Here is an 18121-nt window from a genome sequence, read left to right on the forward strand (position 1 = left end):
GAGGAGGAGGAGGAGGAGGAGGAGGAGGAGGAGGAGGAGGAGGAGGAGGAGGAGGAGGAGGAGGAGGAGGAGGAGGAGGAGGAGGAGGAGGAGGAGGAGGAGGAGGAGGAGGAGGAGGAGGAGGAGGAGGAGGAGGAGGAGGAGGAGGAGGAGGAGGAGGAGGAGGAGGAGGAGGAGGAGGAGGAGGAGGAGGAGGAGGAGGAGGAGGAGGAGGAGGAGGAGGAGGAGGAGGAGGAGGAGGAGGAGGAGGAGGAGGAGGAGGAGGAGGAGGAGGAGGAGGAGGAGGAGGAGGAGGAGGAGGAGGAGGAGGAGGAGGAGGAGGAGGAGGAGGAGGAGGAGGAGGAGGAGGAGGAGGAGGAGGAGGAGGAGGAGGAGGAGGAGGAGGAGGAGGAGGAGGAGGAGGAGGAGGAGGAGGAGGAGGAGGAGGAGGAGGAGGAGGAGGAGGAGGAGGAGGAGGAGGAGGAGGAGGAGGAGGAGGAGGAGGAGGAGGAGGAGGAGGAAATGCTCACTTTGGGTGGCTGAACAGAGGGATGGGGCATGCAAAAAAGTCCTCAGGCACTGGGAGAGGGGGAGCAGAGCAGTTCTGTGTGTGTGTATATGTATGTGTGTAGGGTATGCAGTATGCGTGCTTATGCTTTGCCAACACTGGACTAGATTATCTGCAAGATCCCTTCTAATTCACAGTTCCTTGCATCTAGGATTCTCTCACTGTAAACAGAATGATAAAACCTTGTAGTCAGTAGTATTAAAGAAACATAGTGATAAAAAAATAATAATATGCTAATACTTAGATAAAAAGAATAGTAAACCTGACAGTGAATGCCTTTAACCTCAAAGGTACTTAAGAAATGTTAAATAATTACTAAGAAAATAATTGCTTTTCAGAGATGAAAAATAGTGATAAAGAAAATCCTAGAATTTTGTACTTTCTGCATATCATTGATATAATACATCTTGCATCATCTGCCTAAGTTTTCTAAAGCTATGTATTGTTTAAGATGGCAAGTTTCATGTAAATTGGCAAACTATACCAGTGGAAGAAGTTTCTATAATGGGAATTCTCTTCTCCAATGAAATTACTGATCCAAATTTTTTTTTTAATTTTAATCCCTTAACTTCTGTGTATTGACTTATACGTGGAAGATTGGTAAGGGTAGGCAATGGGGGTCAAGTGACTTGCCCAGGGTCACACAGCTGGGAAGTGTCTGAGGTCGGACTTGAACCTAGGACCTCCTGTCTCTAGGCCTGGCTCTCAATCCACTGAGCTACCCAGCTGCCCCTGATCCAAATTTTTTAATTAATCATGTTTAGATACTCTATGCTTTCATTTAGTGGGCATTTAGAGATTCAATAAGAGAAATATAAAATAGTTTTTGGATGGAACTATAAAATGGTTTTAGGCTGAGAATATCTACATATATGTATATGTATGCACACTCAATATGCATATATATCATATATAACAGATGCATGTATATATGGCTATATGTATACATATATATATATATACATTCTTAAGGCCACTAAATATATGTGTTCTCAAGGCCTGTATATATACCTCTGTATATGCTTAGGTGTTTATGTATGTATAAAGGCCTCGAAGATTTTTATAAGCTTTGTGGATAAGGACAGTTTTTTAACCCATTTTTGTTATTGTTCAGTAATTCAAGTCATGTCTAACTCTTCATGACTCTATTGACCATAGCTATCCGTGGGGATTTCTTGGTAAAGGTACTAGAGTGGTTTCCCATTTCCTTCTCCAGTGGATCATTTGACTTTCCCAAGGATACATAGTTAAAAAGTCATCAGAGGCTGGATTGGAATTCAGGTCTTCCTGCCTCCAGACCCAGTTCTTTTAGCCATTCAGCCATCTGCCTCTCTTTTACCATGTAGCAGAATTCTTTGCACTTAGTAGGACCAACTCTTTAGTAGGACTTATATTTGTTAACTAACTACAAATCAAAAGCTGGCCTTCATAAAGTGCTTTGAATTTTCAAAACGTCCATATGATTCATTCTAAAAAGTATGCTTATGAGGTTGCTGCAAGACTGAGGCCGTAGGAAATGAAATCACTTGTTCCAGGTAATCAATCAGTAATTGTTTGAGGAATCAAACACAGGCCTCCTCCTGAGCTTTGAGCTCAGTCCTTCCAGGTGGTCTCTATTACAGGGTTTGAAACTTCAGAAAATGATGAAGATGTGCTCTGCATGGATTCTGTAGCAAGCACCATTCAGCAGGTGAACAGCTTGCAGGGAGAGGGGACCCAGCAGCTGTGGGAGTTACTGGTTAAAAGTAAATGTTTATGCTACTGGTGTGTCAACAACAATCTGGAAAAGGAAACTGCCTGCAAGAGTAATGGTTTCAAGCTCACAGGAAAAATTCTTATTTGGGCAATTAAGAAATGTGAAAGCTTGAAGGAAAAAAACATTAGTTCTGGAGGCTGTGCAACTCCAGGGCTTGAGAAGCAATAATAACATACAAAAGAAAACATACTTTTGAATTTTATGGTGTGGTAAAGATTTTGACTTTCATTCTGTCACAGTTACAACCTCTGAGACATTCTGAAGATCATCTTACGGGGTTGGCTGTAAGGATGGCTGTGGGAGGCATAAGAGGCATACCAATCCATAAAGGAATAACTGACCAAATTTTTAGAGTAGACAGATGATGAGCTTATTTTCTCTCTACCACATCCTCACTGCTTCTACTCTTATTTGCATGTCACCACCCCTCCCCATGCCTACTCATGTTGCTAAGATATTATTCTGATTAAAGAAAATGTCTCTCACAAACACAAAGATGAATAGAAATCCAATGAAGTGGCGAATGAGAGATTTTGTGAGTCTTGTGAAAAATTACTTCCAACACAGGAAATAAGTCATATCCCTCTGGGTTCTTACCACAAGCAAGTATACCAAACAAAGAAACACAAAAATTCTCTTGGGAAGAAGAAGGGAGCTTCTTGTATTTGAGTGCTACAAAAAAGATTATTCAGACAAAAATGGAAAAGGGTGGTAGATGAAGCTTTTATGAAGTTCATTCCCATCTAAACCAGAAAAAACATCAAATAAATACATTTAAAAGTTTTTGGAGGTAGAACATCAGTGAAATAAGAGATATACTTGGCGGAAGATGGAGGACAGGGATATTGAGAGGGAATTTAAGTCATAAGGATAGTTTCAAAGCAAAATAAACTATAGCTATTGAAGTCAAATTGCTAAAGGAGACAACCAGTTCCTCATGCAAAGATATGGCAACAGAAATGGAGCATCATGTGAATGGAATGGCAAGTACAAATGGTGTTTGTACCATAGAGTTTATGCTAACTTAAAGAAGAATGGAAAAGTAAGAGAGGGTCAGGTTATGAAGAGCTAAATAATAAAGAAAACTTTAACAGTGAAATCTAACAACAAAATTTGCTGAATGCAACTAAAGCAATCCTTAGGGGGAAGGTTTATATCTCTAAACACTTAAATCAACAAAATGGTGGAAAAAAAGATCAATGAATTGAGCATGAAAATAAAAAAAATCTGGAAAATAAAAAATTAATAGTCTCAAGCATAAAAACACAAATCTTATAAATAAGGGATAGAAAAATTGAAAACAGCATGAGTTGCTAAATAAAACTAAGAACTTTATTTTAAGACCAGCATAATAGAAAAACCATCAGCTAAGTTGATTAATAGCATCTCCTCTTATCAGACAAATAAATCAAGAAAGTTATTTTACCTGCCTCAGTGTCTCTACTTTTCTCTTCTTTGGCTCATTTCTAAATCCTTTGCCAGATGGCTATAAACATCTTCATTCAATTGGCACTGTTCTCTCTAGTGTTACCAAATGGTTTATTAGTTGATAAATCCAATAGTCTTTTCTCAATCCTCTTACTTCTTGAAACCCTTACTCCTCTATTTCTGGATATTCTCTACTCTCCAAATTTTCCTGACATGTTCTCCTTTTACCTATCTAGCAGCTCCTTCTCTGTCTCTATGTCTTTATCTTTCTATCTCTCTCCAGTTCTCTGTCTTTCTCCCCATTAGCTCTATGAGTTCAAATATTATCTTCATATAGAATATTCCTAGCTCCCAACATCCAGTCCTAAATAATCTGTGCTCAGCTACAGTCCCTCAACACCAACTACATTTGGACACTTATTTCTAAATCACTGAGCATCTCAAACTCATTATGTCTAAAAGAGAATTCATTATCTTTCCTCTAAAACTTTTTCCTCTTCCCAAATTTCTTATTCCTGTTGAAGTCACCTTTCCAGTCCACTCAGGCCAACAAACTCATTATCATCCTCAGTTGTCTATAGTATTGCAATAGCCTTTTGGTTGTTCACCCTGCCTGAAAAAAAATCTCTCAATACTCCAACCTATTTTCCACTCAAGTACTGAAGTAATTTTCCTAAAATACAAGTTTGACCACATTACCCTCCCATCTCACTTAATAAGAGAAGAAAAAGGAATACGCATTTATATAGCACTGTGCTAGACATTGGCAAAGCAAAGGAAAGACAAAAAAAACATGGCCCTGCTCTAGATAAAACTTACATTTAAATGGAAGAGACAACACGACATTTGTATAATTTGTACATATAAGATTTATATAATATGAATGAGGAATGTAAAGAAAGGAGTATAGCTCCGGTTCTCAAGGGACTCACCATCTAATTGGGGGAAAACATAAAAACAACTATATGCAAACAAGTTACATATAGGATTAATTGGAGATTATCAAGAGCGTGAAGGCACTAGCATCAAAGGGAACCAAGAAAATCTTTTTGTAGAACATGTAATTTTAGCTGTGACTTAAAGTAAGCCAGGGAAGCTTAGAGGTGAAGATGAGGAAGGCAAATTCTAGCCATGGGGTAAACATACAAGTTGGGAAATGGAATGTTATATGCAAGGAAGTCAATGTAACTGAATCACAAAGTACATGAATGGCAGTAATGTGTAAGAAGAATGGAAATATTGCAGGAGTGGTTGTCCAAACAAGTTATAAAGGGCTTTAAAACCTATAGGACTTTATTTTGGACCTAAGGATTAGTATGATCTTAGAGGAACTATAATATTAAATTATAAGTCAACAAAATAGAGCATTTAAATAAAATGAGTGAATATTTACCAAAAATGTAGCCAAATTAACAAAACAACAAAAAGAAAGTATAAGCAACTAATCTCAAAGAGTTAGCAAGCCATAAATATACTTCTAAAGGACAAAAGACCAGGTCTAGAGGGATTTAGAAGTGAATTATATTAAACACTTAAGGAGCAGCTAACTATTTTGCTGTATAAACTATTCACAAAAAGCACATATCTTACCAAATGCCTTCTATGACGCAAATATTTCCAAACTAGAAAGAGACGAAGTAATGTTGCCACAGAAGGTGAAATTTGAAGGAAGCCAGAAGTATTAATTCTCTCATAAATTTACAACCAGGATGGAGATCCTGGCCAAGTTGCTAGAGGTCTTCCTCACATTTTATAGACATTTTCTAGACATTTCATTAATACCAATGGAATGTGTGTGCTTGCCATCAGTTATACTTAATTCTCACTATGTGACAGTCTCATCTTTTTACCCAGGCATACATTTCCTTGATGATATACTTAACCTTGCATAATTTCTCATTTGTTATGTGTTGCAGCCTAATCATGCTTGTCATGGATCTTTCCATGGAGTCATCTGAAATCCCTTAGAAACTGTAGTAATCCATGACTTGCAGACATACAATGGCTCTAGAAAAAACATGAACATTAAATGGATAAACCTTTGTTTCAGGGAATAGCTACAGTTTCCAAAGTTAATTTATCCCATTTTCTATCTAGTGTATATGGACTGATGGATGAATGTCAGGTGGTTGCCAATCCAATTGTATATAATAATCTAAATCATAAGCATTCTCCCCTTCTAGATATAACAATATCACTAATAAGTATCAAAGTAAAAGTATGTGAATAAAACACAAGAGATAATAAATTATACTTGCATATATTTATAATATGTAATTATGCATTTTGTATACTATATTCAATATTATATCATATATTACTATATAACATATGTAATCATATATTCACTAGACCAAGTTGGATGCATACCAGGTATTCAAAGATGATTCAACATAATAAACACTATTAATAAAAATGATTTTTATTAAAAACAAAAATAAAAATCACATTATTATATGATATATTTAGAATTATGAAGTACTTCTGAAATTATATAGTTCAACTGTCTTAGTTTATACATAAGGAAACAGAGGCCCAAGAAGGTTAAATAACTTCTCCAAGGTCACACAGATAGTAAAATCAATAAATATAAAAATTACTTTCAACAAATATTTAACAATGTTTTTTAAAATGATTTTTCCTCAATATAATAAATGTTATTTATGCAAACAATAGTAAGGATTATTTATAATGAAGGAACTCTTTCCATTAAGTTCAGAGATACATCGGTGATGCCCATTAATTGATGCAGATTGAAAAATGCTTGTTTCATGAGGAGGAAAATGATTTGAGAGAATAAACACAGGCTAAGAAGAGGTAAAATTATCTTTACTTACCAACTGTGGTAGTTTTCTTAGAGAATTCAAGAGATTCAATGAGAAAAAAAATTACTTGAAATAGTAGCTTCATTGTAGTACCCACCTAACAACAAATAAAAATTTAAGTATTATTTTACATTGTAACAAAACCCTACAGGAGGAAATAGAAATTCCAATCACAATAATTATGAAATTCAAATTAAAATCTCAGAGTTAAGTTACCAGGACAGTCAAGCCCTATAGATCTAACTATGAAGACTTCTTTAAATAAAAAGGAAGTCTGAAATAATTAGACAAATGTTAATTTCATAGTTGGATTATTCCAAATAATAAAAATGATGATAAACCTAAATTACTTTGCTGGTGGTGGTGCTATAGCAATCAAACCAACAATGCATTAATTTAGAGAACTGGGCAAAATAATAATAACATTCATTTCAAGGATCAAGGGGTCAAGAATCTCAGGAGAAATGAATTTTTTTAATGGCATAAAAGAGTTATATAGGAAGATGATAGATTGAAAGGAAACAGTAAAACTGAGCTCCCCTCTACACACCTCCAAACAGATCTAGAAAATACATCAGACCAAATCCTGACTGGAGAATCCAGAAAAAAAATGTCATCATCGTTTATCTAGCCCAGGTTAGCCCAAGTATAGGGTGAGAAGTTATTCAGCACTCAGGAAAAGACTATGGCTTAGTATAGAAGGAGGTCCCAGACTCAAAAAAAGCATCACTCCACTGTGATGAGGACAAGTATAAACTTATAGTTTTGTCACCCACTACCCACTCCTAGGTCACAGGCTAGGGCAGAGTGAGAAGAGATTCTGAACACAGCAAAAACATTCCAAGGAAGGAAGACCCAGTTCTGTGCATGAAAAAAGGAGAGAGTTTAGCATTTAGAAGCAGAAGCAACAACAACACCTTGGCTCAGATCTCAGGCATAAAGCAGAGTTTTACTTCCTGCATCAATACCAGCCTGCAAAGGACTAAGCAGGGCATAAATACCAAACAAATGGTGAACATTGAATTCTGCCACTCTAAACCAAAAGAGCTTTCCAGATAGCTCATTGAGGCAGTCTTCCAGCAATCTACTCTTACATAGACTATAGGTCAGGAACAGGTAGAACTCAGACAAGGGCTGATGAGATCACTTGGATATACTGAAAGCTTATAGATCCCTAGGCTATTCCTAAGATCCTGGAATATCCCAGCACTCAGTATCCCAAGGAAACAGCAACAGGATCAACCCATTCCTTTTCTCTAGAAATACCACAGAGTTCAGTCCTCATATCAATTCCAAAGTCAGAAAATAGCCTGGAAGATGAGAAAAAATAATAAAGATGTCACCATAATGAGCTATTATGATATTAGGGACAATCGAGATACACATACAAAGAAGAAAATAACTTTGAAACATCTATGAGCTCAGCTTCAGAAAAAAAAAACAGAACTTTCTAACAAATTCAGCTATAATGACTCAGAGATAAAGTAAGAGCTTAAAATGTTTTCTACATAGAATGAGAGCATTTGAAGAAAATAATGGAAAGGAAATAAACACTATAGAGGAAAGAATTTGAAAGAAAATAACCACTTGGCACAAAAAAGTACAAAAATCTTGCCTAAGCAATGAATTTCCTCAATAGTATAACGGGGTGAATGAATAGAAACCAATGACTCTATGGGGCAACAAGAAATATTAAAACAGTCAACAGACTGAAAAAAAAGTAGAAGAAAATGTAAAGCATTTTATAGCAAAAATACCAAACTAGAAAAAAAATCAAAGGGAAAAAATTAAGAATCATCAAACTATCATTGGCCATGACCAAAAAAAGAGTATACACGTTATGTTTCAAGAATTTTTTTTAACTCCCAAAATCTGTGATTCAGGTTCAATGGACCTCAAAATGCCCTTGAATGAGGTTCCCAGTTCCAAAGGGTCAAAAAACCTATAGCTTGAGGCCAGCATATCTACATATATGAGAATCAAAGTATCAATATGTGTAACCTGGTCTTGGATTATTTGTTTTCTTTGAAAATTGCCTTGTTATTTCAATTCTTTTCTTATCTTTGCTGTTTTGTTGCCATTTTAGATACTTTTCTGGTACATTTGAGATGAGTAAGTAGGAACTTGCTCCATATATTACCTTTCATTTCACCCTATTCCCAGAATTCCCTTAGCAGTGATTTCTTAAGAGACCCTTTAAGGAGCAATAGTTACTATATCAATGCCTCCAATTTTAAGATTCTTTTTAACCAGTGTAAAAATCATTACTTTTCATCTAATTACAACTCCTGTGGGTTTCCTTGTAAGTCTGTTAGTTAAATGTTCTCTTAGATAGTCTAAAGATTAATACTTTGCAAAACTGCATAGAATGAAACTTTCAAACAGAAATATATTATAGTTTGAGATCTCAGAGGGACTTTAAAGGCTATTTTAGGTCAACCCTCTGATTTTATAGCTGATGAAACTGAGACACAGAAAGATTAATTAACTTGCTTAGCAACAGAGATTTTTATTATTATATTTTATTATATCTTATATTTATATTATTTTATTATATTATATTTAAATATATTATATGTTATAATTATCTGAAGAGAGACTTGAACCCCAGTTTTCATGACTCCAATGCCAGTGTATGATCCATTTCTGTATATTTCCTCTTCATTGAACATGTTGCAACAGTTAAAAATTGTATAAGATGTGGGGGCAGCTAGGTAGTAAAGTGGATAGAGTCAGAAAGATTCTTTTTCCTGAGTTCAAAGCTGGTCTCAGACTTACTACCGGTGTGACAATGGGCAAGCGACTTTATCCTGTTTGCCTCGATTTCCTCATCTGTAAAATGATCTGGACAAGGAAACGGTAAATCACTCTAGTATCTTTGCCAAGAAAACCCCAAATGGGATCATAGAGTCAATCATGACTGAAATGGTTCAATCACCCCAAAACAAAACCTCTAAAGGTATAGAAAGGGTTATAGCTGGAAAATAAGTAGTCTCTGATTCTTCTGGGACTAAACTATGTATAACCCTAAGGACAAAATGCCTTACAGAAGCATTTTTTAACGTTCATATTAAAAAAAAATTAAACCCCTCAGTATTTTAAATAATTATAACAAAAAAAAAAGCTGCCTAGAGCCATTCTGGGCAACGTCAAAAGTCTCCACTACCTTGAAAGGGATAATGAAAAAGAGTCCCAAAATCTCATTCATTTGCTAGGTTAAGCTTTGTTGTTACCCCCTATTCTCCCTTTTGTACTAATCTTTCCTAGGACTGCTGCCAGCGAGGCCAAGCTCAAGCAGCAGTGTCATTTCCAGGGTCGGAGGGGTCAGCAGTGACACCCGATTTAAGTGTTATTCACTCTGATGCCATGACAAGACAGATATAGCGTGGCCCCACTGAAGTGATGTATGTTAAATTTGTTGCAAATTACTGGCATGATGGATCTATTGATGACCCATTGCAGCTGTCAGGACGTCTCTATCAGTCTCTTCCTTATGTTTCTTCCGCTGTCCACCCCTTCCCCCTACCCCTGGATCACAGCTGCAAAACATGTGTTTATTCTATAGTTGCCAGTACCTCGGGAGTAACTATTAGATTTGTCAAATTTTAGAGCTGAAAGGTACTCAAGAAAACATCTATTCAATCCTCTCGCTTTACAGATGTGGAAACTGAGACCCAGAAATGTAAAGTGACTTGTTTAATGTGATGCGTATAGACAGAAACAGAGATGGGAAGCCCCTTAATTCCTAGTACAGTAATCATAAGACAGTAGTTTTAGAACTGAAGGGACCATAGACATCATCTAATTCATTTCTTTCATCTTAAATATTAGGAGATTGAGGCTCAGAAAAATTAAATGACTTACTTAGGGTCTTACAGTAAGCGTCTGAGGTAGGATGTGAATAGAAGTCTTTATTTTAAAAGTCTATTATATGATGCTCTTTCTAGGATGTCACATACGGTCTCTTAGTATTATAATGCTGAATAAAACACTGAATATTCTGAGGCACTCTAAATGAGAGGCTGTGTAGTGTAATAAAAGTAATTATATATACATACACATATATACACAAATGTATATCTACATATATACAAATACATAGATATCTGTTCATAGATATAGATATGTCTAAGAGTCAAGAGACTAAGTTTCTAGTCTTGATTTTAGCACTAACTAGCCCTATGACATCAGTTAACTGACCATACATCTCTGTGTCTCTATTCCCTCATCTAAAAAATGAGGGATTAGGAACAAATCATTTCTAAAGTTCCTTCTAACTCTAAAGTTCTCTGGGTTATAGATGATGTTAAAAGGATGAGAATGAGAAGGAATGACTCCAGAGTGGCTCTGTCATTGCTCTAATTACATTAAAACATATAGATAGATAGATGCAGACAAACCAACCTAGAGTATCACCATTTCAGGCAGTAAAATTTACTATTTTGAAACAGTAATTTTTAAAAATTACTTTTTAATTAAAAATTTAAATTTAAAAATTATGGACTTATGCTGGATGTTTGAGTGGAGGTTGGGTAAAGGGAGGAGTGATAACATAAAAATCTTTTTTTATTTTTTTTTACCTTCTAATATTATAGGAGCAGAGAGAGGTGAAATTTTTTATTCCCTTAAAAATTTCCTGGGTGACTTGGAGAAATCTTTGGGAAACAAATAATACTATCTTCTCAACAAGAGATTAAAGCCAACATTTGTGTTGCACTTCACATGTATTGTCTGACTTAGGACTCAGAACAGCCCTGAGAATCAGGGTATAGATATTATCCCTCCCATTTTATGGATGAGAAAACTAAAACTCAGAGAAGTTATTTGCTCATGAGCACATAACTAGTATTAGAGGCAGAATGTGAATCCAAGTCTTCCTGACTTTTAACTTGGAAAGAGACATTAGGTCTTTCTCATCATAGCATGTATTTAGCTCTCAAGAGTTCAAATGTCAAAAGCTACTCTGCGTGCTGATAGCCATCTGATTTCCTGTATTTAAGCATCCTTAAAAGTGGCTTATGCCATAATGACATAGCAAAAACATTATGTTCCCCCACCCTGGTCTTTCAGTCACACCATGTATTTATCAATTATCTCATTCGAAAGCTTCATCACCTTAGCTTGGTGTTCCAAACACCACATAAAAACTTTTCCTCCCACCATGTCATTTCAGAACAAAATTCAGTACAAATGGTTTGAGTCCTTGGTCTACTTAGTGGTATGCCGGAAAAGTGGTTCCAATCATCTTCAGTTTTGTTTTTTTTTCCTTAAATCTGGCGTCCTTCCCTTCAAAATACCATATTCCTCCATTCATGAAGTTTAAAACTGAAAATCTTCTCTGAGTTTGAATAACTATGAGGACACCACTAGCATCATTTAATGCTTAATGTTTCTCTGAAATCTGATTGCTACCCCTAAAACTTCCTCCACCCATTTCTTCCCATAGAATAAATAGCATTTTTTTTCACTAATTTTTACCTTATCTTCTTCTCCTAATAAGATTGAGAGATAAGGAGAAAGTCAGTGTCCTAGACTGCCCAGCACATTTAAAAACACTTTGACACTTTTGTTTCTCCTTTAATTTTTCCACACTTTTCCCCCCTCTTACTCTTTTAAAGCAAATTTTCACTCCCAAGGGCCTCTTAAAGATCATCTTCTTCCCATGTCTGTCAACACCAAGTTAAGAATTGACTTACCCCAAAGCAATTACTTTCTCAAATTGTAAAACAAATCACTATTCTTATACTCTGAACTTCCTAAATCTTCAAATTGGTCATTTGTTATTTTTTCTAAATTACTTCAAGGACTCCTTTAATTAATATACTTTATATATATATTATTTTGAAATTACAGAAAGCTCAGCATCATAATGGGTTTTAGAGGCCATCTCACTCAACCCATATCTGAATGAAAATACCTTGCTCAGTATACCTAGCAAGTGGTAATTGAGCCTTTGTCTGTGAGCTTCCAATTAGGAAGAAATCACTACCTTCCAAGACAACCTATTATACATATTCATAGCTATAATTAAGAGGTCAAAATGTTCAACTATGAACCCATCACTCTTTGTTCTGCTCCCTAAAAGTCTAATCTCTCTTCCAGAAGATAAGCCTTCATATAAATGAAGGCAACTATCATATGTAGTCTTCTCTTCTCTATGCTAAATATTCCTACTTCCTTCCACTCATCCTCAAATGGCATGATATCAAAGCTTTCACTATCCTTGTTGGAGTGAAAAAAATGGATTTGGAGGCCATTATAGCAGTACAAAGTTATTACAAAATTAATTTCTTTTAAGTATCTGTAGACACAAGAGATGTATCACCTCCTATAATTCTCTCATTTTCCTTTGCCCACTTCTGGCTAGACACCATCTTGTGTCATCCTTCCAAGAATTCCTTCTTCTTTCTTTTGAAAGCTGATGAGGAAAATAGAGGGAGAGAAGACAAGTGTATTCATTTTACAAAATAGGAAACAAAGAAACTCAATATAAGACAGTAATGTCAAAGCTAGAAGAAGTAGCCTTCTAGAAGAAGTAGCCTCAAAGCTTTTCATCTCCATTCTAATTCTGAATAATTATCATTTAAACTATTTATTTAAAGTCTAACTGTACATCGATATGTACATTTTCCATTTTTTATTATAAAAAGCACCTTTATGCTATTGCCTACATTTCCAGATAGGTTGCTTTCTACATATATAGTCTGGCCTCACCCTAATGTGGAAGAAAAAATTTGGAATTAAAAGAAACTGTCAAGATACTTCTAAAAAGGTGCTAATGGTAATATAAATTCCACCTTAACTCTTACTTGAGATAAAGCCAATAAAACAATAAACCCATAAGGAGCCATTAATGCATCTGAAGAAGTTATTAGTCAACAGTATTATTTATTGTTTCCCTTACTAAAACCTGTTAAACCTAATGGTTTTAAATAACCTTTAATTTTTTTTCTGATCTGCTAACTATTCTACCATGATTCTAGAGGACTGATAAAGAAGAATATCTATTTTTTGATAGAAATGATGGAGATGAGGAAAAGATACATTCTTGGTAACCAAAAAAATAAAAGGTTATTTTTTTTAAATCCAGTCAAGACCCTCCTGGTCCATGGAAGATCTGCATGCCTAGCTATAAATCAGTAAGCTAGAACACTAAGTTCTCTTGTATAGCTAAGTTTATAGAATGGAATTGGCCGTGACTCAAAGTTTCACTTGTTCCAATTCCCTGTGACACATTTAAGATGGCCCTGAGAGCAGCAGGGTCATTATTTCCAAGTACTGATATGATGCTCATATGCCAAATAAAAGCATTAGAATATGTGAATTGTTTTGACTCCAGTAATGTCCATTTACAACTGGTTTTTGTGTAAGAGAGGGGAAAACCAGCCCAAGGGGGCAGGAAATCTTAAACCTTTTACCCATCCATAAAGCATTTTGGGCTAAGTTTTAAAGATAAGGCATTAAAAAAAACTCAACCTCATGTATTTACCTATGCCTGACTTGCTGAACATTTCAAAACACTTACCTTTATTTTTTTAGGACTTTGCAATGTGTTTCAAATGATAAGGACAAATTTGGTTTGGTTTGGCTTTTAATAATTAGATCAGGGACCACCAATTAGGTATCTCATTTGTGAATTTTAACTTTTCTTCAGAAACACACCTATACAAAGCTATACTGTTTGGACTCTCATGATGAAAATCATCAGCTGGACTCTCCCAGCCCTTTATAGATTTTCCATAAACATGGTTCCTTTTGAACTCTGAAGGGTTTTACACATGGGCAACACATGCAGAAGGAAGAAAGGGAGCAAAAAATCAGTCCCATGCTTGGTGGGAGTGGCTTTTACCTTTTAGAATAAAAGCATGTTAGGTGGCCAAAGCAAGTTTTAAAAACAATCAAATTCACTTGTTGCCATCTGAGCTGTTTCTTTCCTTGTGTTTCCCTGATACACCACCCTGAAGTGAGTTCATTTCTGTTTCTATTTAGAATTGATGTTTTTTTTTTGAAGTTTTGCATCCTGAAACAAAGCTGCTGCATTTGTTTCTAGAGAGTGATAAGAAAATGTTTTAATTCTCCACCAAAGACAAATAAGCAAAAACATCGAATTAGTGACAATATTCTTGGTTTGGGTTACGGTTCTGTTTTTTACAAAGAGTTGTCCGTATGAATCCAGGGAAAGGTATTATTAATACACCTACATTTGGGCTGTATATTAAGCTGGGAATGTCTCTTTAAGAATCATGATAAATTCAACCCAGCAGGATGAATTCCTCAAAAATGAAATTGGGTACTCAGCTGTTTTTCATTATGAGATTTAAAAAAAAAATAAATGGTGTTTCCATTTGTTATTTATGTACTTGCAGAATGTAATAGTTGTAATGATTAATACTGAATTTCTAAATTTATTCTAAAAAGGCACTTCATAAATATTGAGCAGTGCTATTATCTGCAGGTATGTCAATTTATTTTATTAAAATGGAAATTCAGTAATCATCAATAAAATGATCTTGTGTGTTTCAAAAAACCACAAGCATAATGAACAGGACCATTTGGGCTTTTTTCCCCCCTAAAGGCACTCCCTACTCCACTCCCTATACTATCCCAAATAAACAAACAAACAAACAAACAGAAATAGTGATCCCTCTGAATTTGACTTAATCCCATAAAATCTCCAGGATACACAGAATTCCCTTTCCGTTTCAGTGCAGTGGCTCAGGGAGGGATTTGAATCAATGTGGGAAAATGAATGGTGATGCTGAGGATCATAGGATCTTGTAGTCACTTTGAATTCTTGCCTATGAAAAAAGGCTCCTTCTAGCTCTCAAAACTTGAGCTGCTTGGCAGAAGTTGTGAATCATGCTCACTCCTTATATATCTTATACAGAAAATATTACCCCCAAATGCCTCAGAGTCCTTTACAAGCTCTGTCTTGTTAAATCCTCTCAGCAGTTCAGTGAGACAGGTCAGAATTAGGGTTCTTTTTTTTTTCCTTAATAAACAAAGAAGGAAATATAAGCCTTAGGAAGGTAAGTGACTGCTAGAGGACATATAAGAAATCAGACATAGATAGCACCAGTCAGAAACACCACTTCTCCCAACTTCCTTCCTTCCCAAGACCTCAACAGAGCCCTCTCTAGGGATGGCCAAAAAAAATACAGAGCCAAACCAAAGTCTGTGACTTTTAAATGCAGAAAAAGTTAAAAAAAAACCAACACTTTTTTTCTTGATGTTTTTACCCCAGCCAGTATTCAAAAACCTCTGCAATTGGACCTCAATATACATTATTAGCCCTTACTCCTTTGTGCAAGCCTTCTGTTGTAGTCTCCAAAATCTACTCATTATTACTAGAATGTTCCTTGAAAATTGTCTACCTCAATAACTTTAGTTTTGATGCTCACCCTATATAGAATGTCTTCTTCCCCTCTAACTCCTACCCATCTTCAAGGTCCTATATGTAACCATCAGGAAAATGGAAAAAAACATAAAATATACTTTTTATTGTCTATGGACATTAAGCAGTTAGTTTTTGTAGATGTCCCTCTAAATTTGTGGATATTAAAATATCCATTTCCTTAAGATGCAGATAAAATAGTTTTCAAAAATAAAATATTTGTGATGTGATTTATCATTTCTTTGCATGAATGCAATGCTACAATACAAGGTTTTATGCCACATCTTTTTAGCATTAATTCATATTACTCTGAGATCAAAGGTTTCCTACCTACCCCATCACACTTAGGAAAGTTTCCTTTTAATAAGTTTTTATTTTGTCAGGGGTGATGCATATTGAAAAATAAACACCAAATAAATATGTCTAGAATGTAGACTGTTGTCTGGGATAGAAGGAAAAGAGCAGATGTTAGCCTGGTTTTGTTTCATAATCCCCTTGATGACATGATTCGTGAGCTCACAGAATGACTGCTAGAGGTCCCTCAAAGTCACATATTCATGGCTTTTAATTTTGCAGAATGTTTGTCACAAGTGCAAAAATACACTTCCCCAGTGTTTCTCTGTTCTTTATCCAATCGGTTGTGAATACCTGTTGAGCATTGGACACATAGTTTCTGCACCTTAAGAAATAAAATCGTCCATTGAGCTAGAGATAGGCTATGCCCACAGATGGCCTGTCACTGGAACTTTGCCATAACCCCAGTCCTAAACTTCAGGTTGATTTCTAAAAGTTCAAAGTCCCATTCTGCTGGAAAAGCTAAACACATCTCCCAAATGCAAGCTCAGAATGGCTATTGTGTCCTCACTTTAGAGTGAGAGCTTGCCTACAAGAATGGATTTGAATTCTGAGTTAAGTGACTGATTTATAGTATGTGAATGTCTCCTGTTCTTTCCCTTCATCTAGAAACTTTCCTGGTAGACTATCTTCATTTAAAGTTGGCAAAGAGTAGTAGTATATGGTACAATGGAAAACAACAATGGACTTGGGAACTAGAAGACCTGGTGTCTAGTGATTACTCTGTCATTTCCCTACAACCTTAAACAACTCAACTTAATGTTTTGGTCTCAGTTTCCCTATCTATGAAATAAACAGGTCATCTATAGGGCCCCTGCCCAACTCCAAATCAATGAACTGATTTTAGTTTTAATGCTACCTTTTCCTTGAAACTTCTAAGACCCAATCAGTGGTAGTGATACCATCTTCAACAACTTCTACAAGACATATAGTCATTTGGCAATTAACAATTGTGCTTCTAAAGTTCTTCTGAATGACAAATACATCTTTCAAGTTTTTGATCTTCCTTTCTCCTTTTCCATTGTTTTGTTCTTAATTAAGAGATTACTAAAAATATTTCTTGTTTAACTGACAACTCAAAATCTGAAGGTTGGATTTCTGTTTTGGGGTTAGAGGGAGTGGTAAGCAACAATATTGCATCTATGACAAACTAGTTTTGTGTATAAAAGTGCCCACATTTGCACATAGCTTGTTATCACCTGGGTGGCCTTAGACAAGCTTCTTCACCTTTAGGACTTTCACTTTTTCTCATGTATAAAATAATAGGTTTAAATAAGGTGGCCTCAAACTTCACTTCCAGCTCTGACTTATGACCTTTTCAAATTTGAAAGAGAATATAATGAAATGAAATGAACAAAAAGATTTTTTTCAAAAGAAAAAGCTGGGTCCTAACATCTTCTGTTCCATTAGTAATGTTGTATAATATTAAAATTGCCCAGAATTCACTGCTTAAAATAAATTGAACACATAAAGCTTCACTAAAATATAGATTCTAATCATCATGGTACTTCCTAACATTAATAATATTTTATAAAATGCTTAGTCTAAATCAGTGATGGGCAAATTTTTTAAAGAGGCGGCCAAAGGAAAGGAAATGGCCATCGGTCAGTCTGTTTTTAAGACAACTCTTTCAAAGTTTCATTGTATTGATTAATACTCATTGTTTTTGTCAGATTAGGAATAATGTGCGGGGCCAGATAGAACATTTCAGGGGGCCACATCTGACTGGTGGGCCCTAGTTTGCCCATCACTAGTCTAAATTATCTTATTTCATAAAGTAGACTATTTTAGCTCCATTTTACAAGTGAGGAAACTGA

This window comes from Gracilinanus agilis, chromosome 3 (assembly GCF_016433145.1).
Source record: "Gracilinanus agilis isolate LMUSP501 chromosome 3, AgileGrace, whole genome shotgun sequence".
NCBI lineage: Eukaryota > Metazoa > Chordata > Mammalia > Didelphimorphia > Didelphidae > Gracilinanus > Gracilinanus agilis.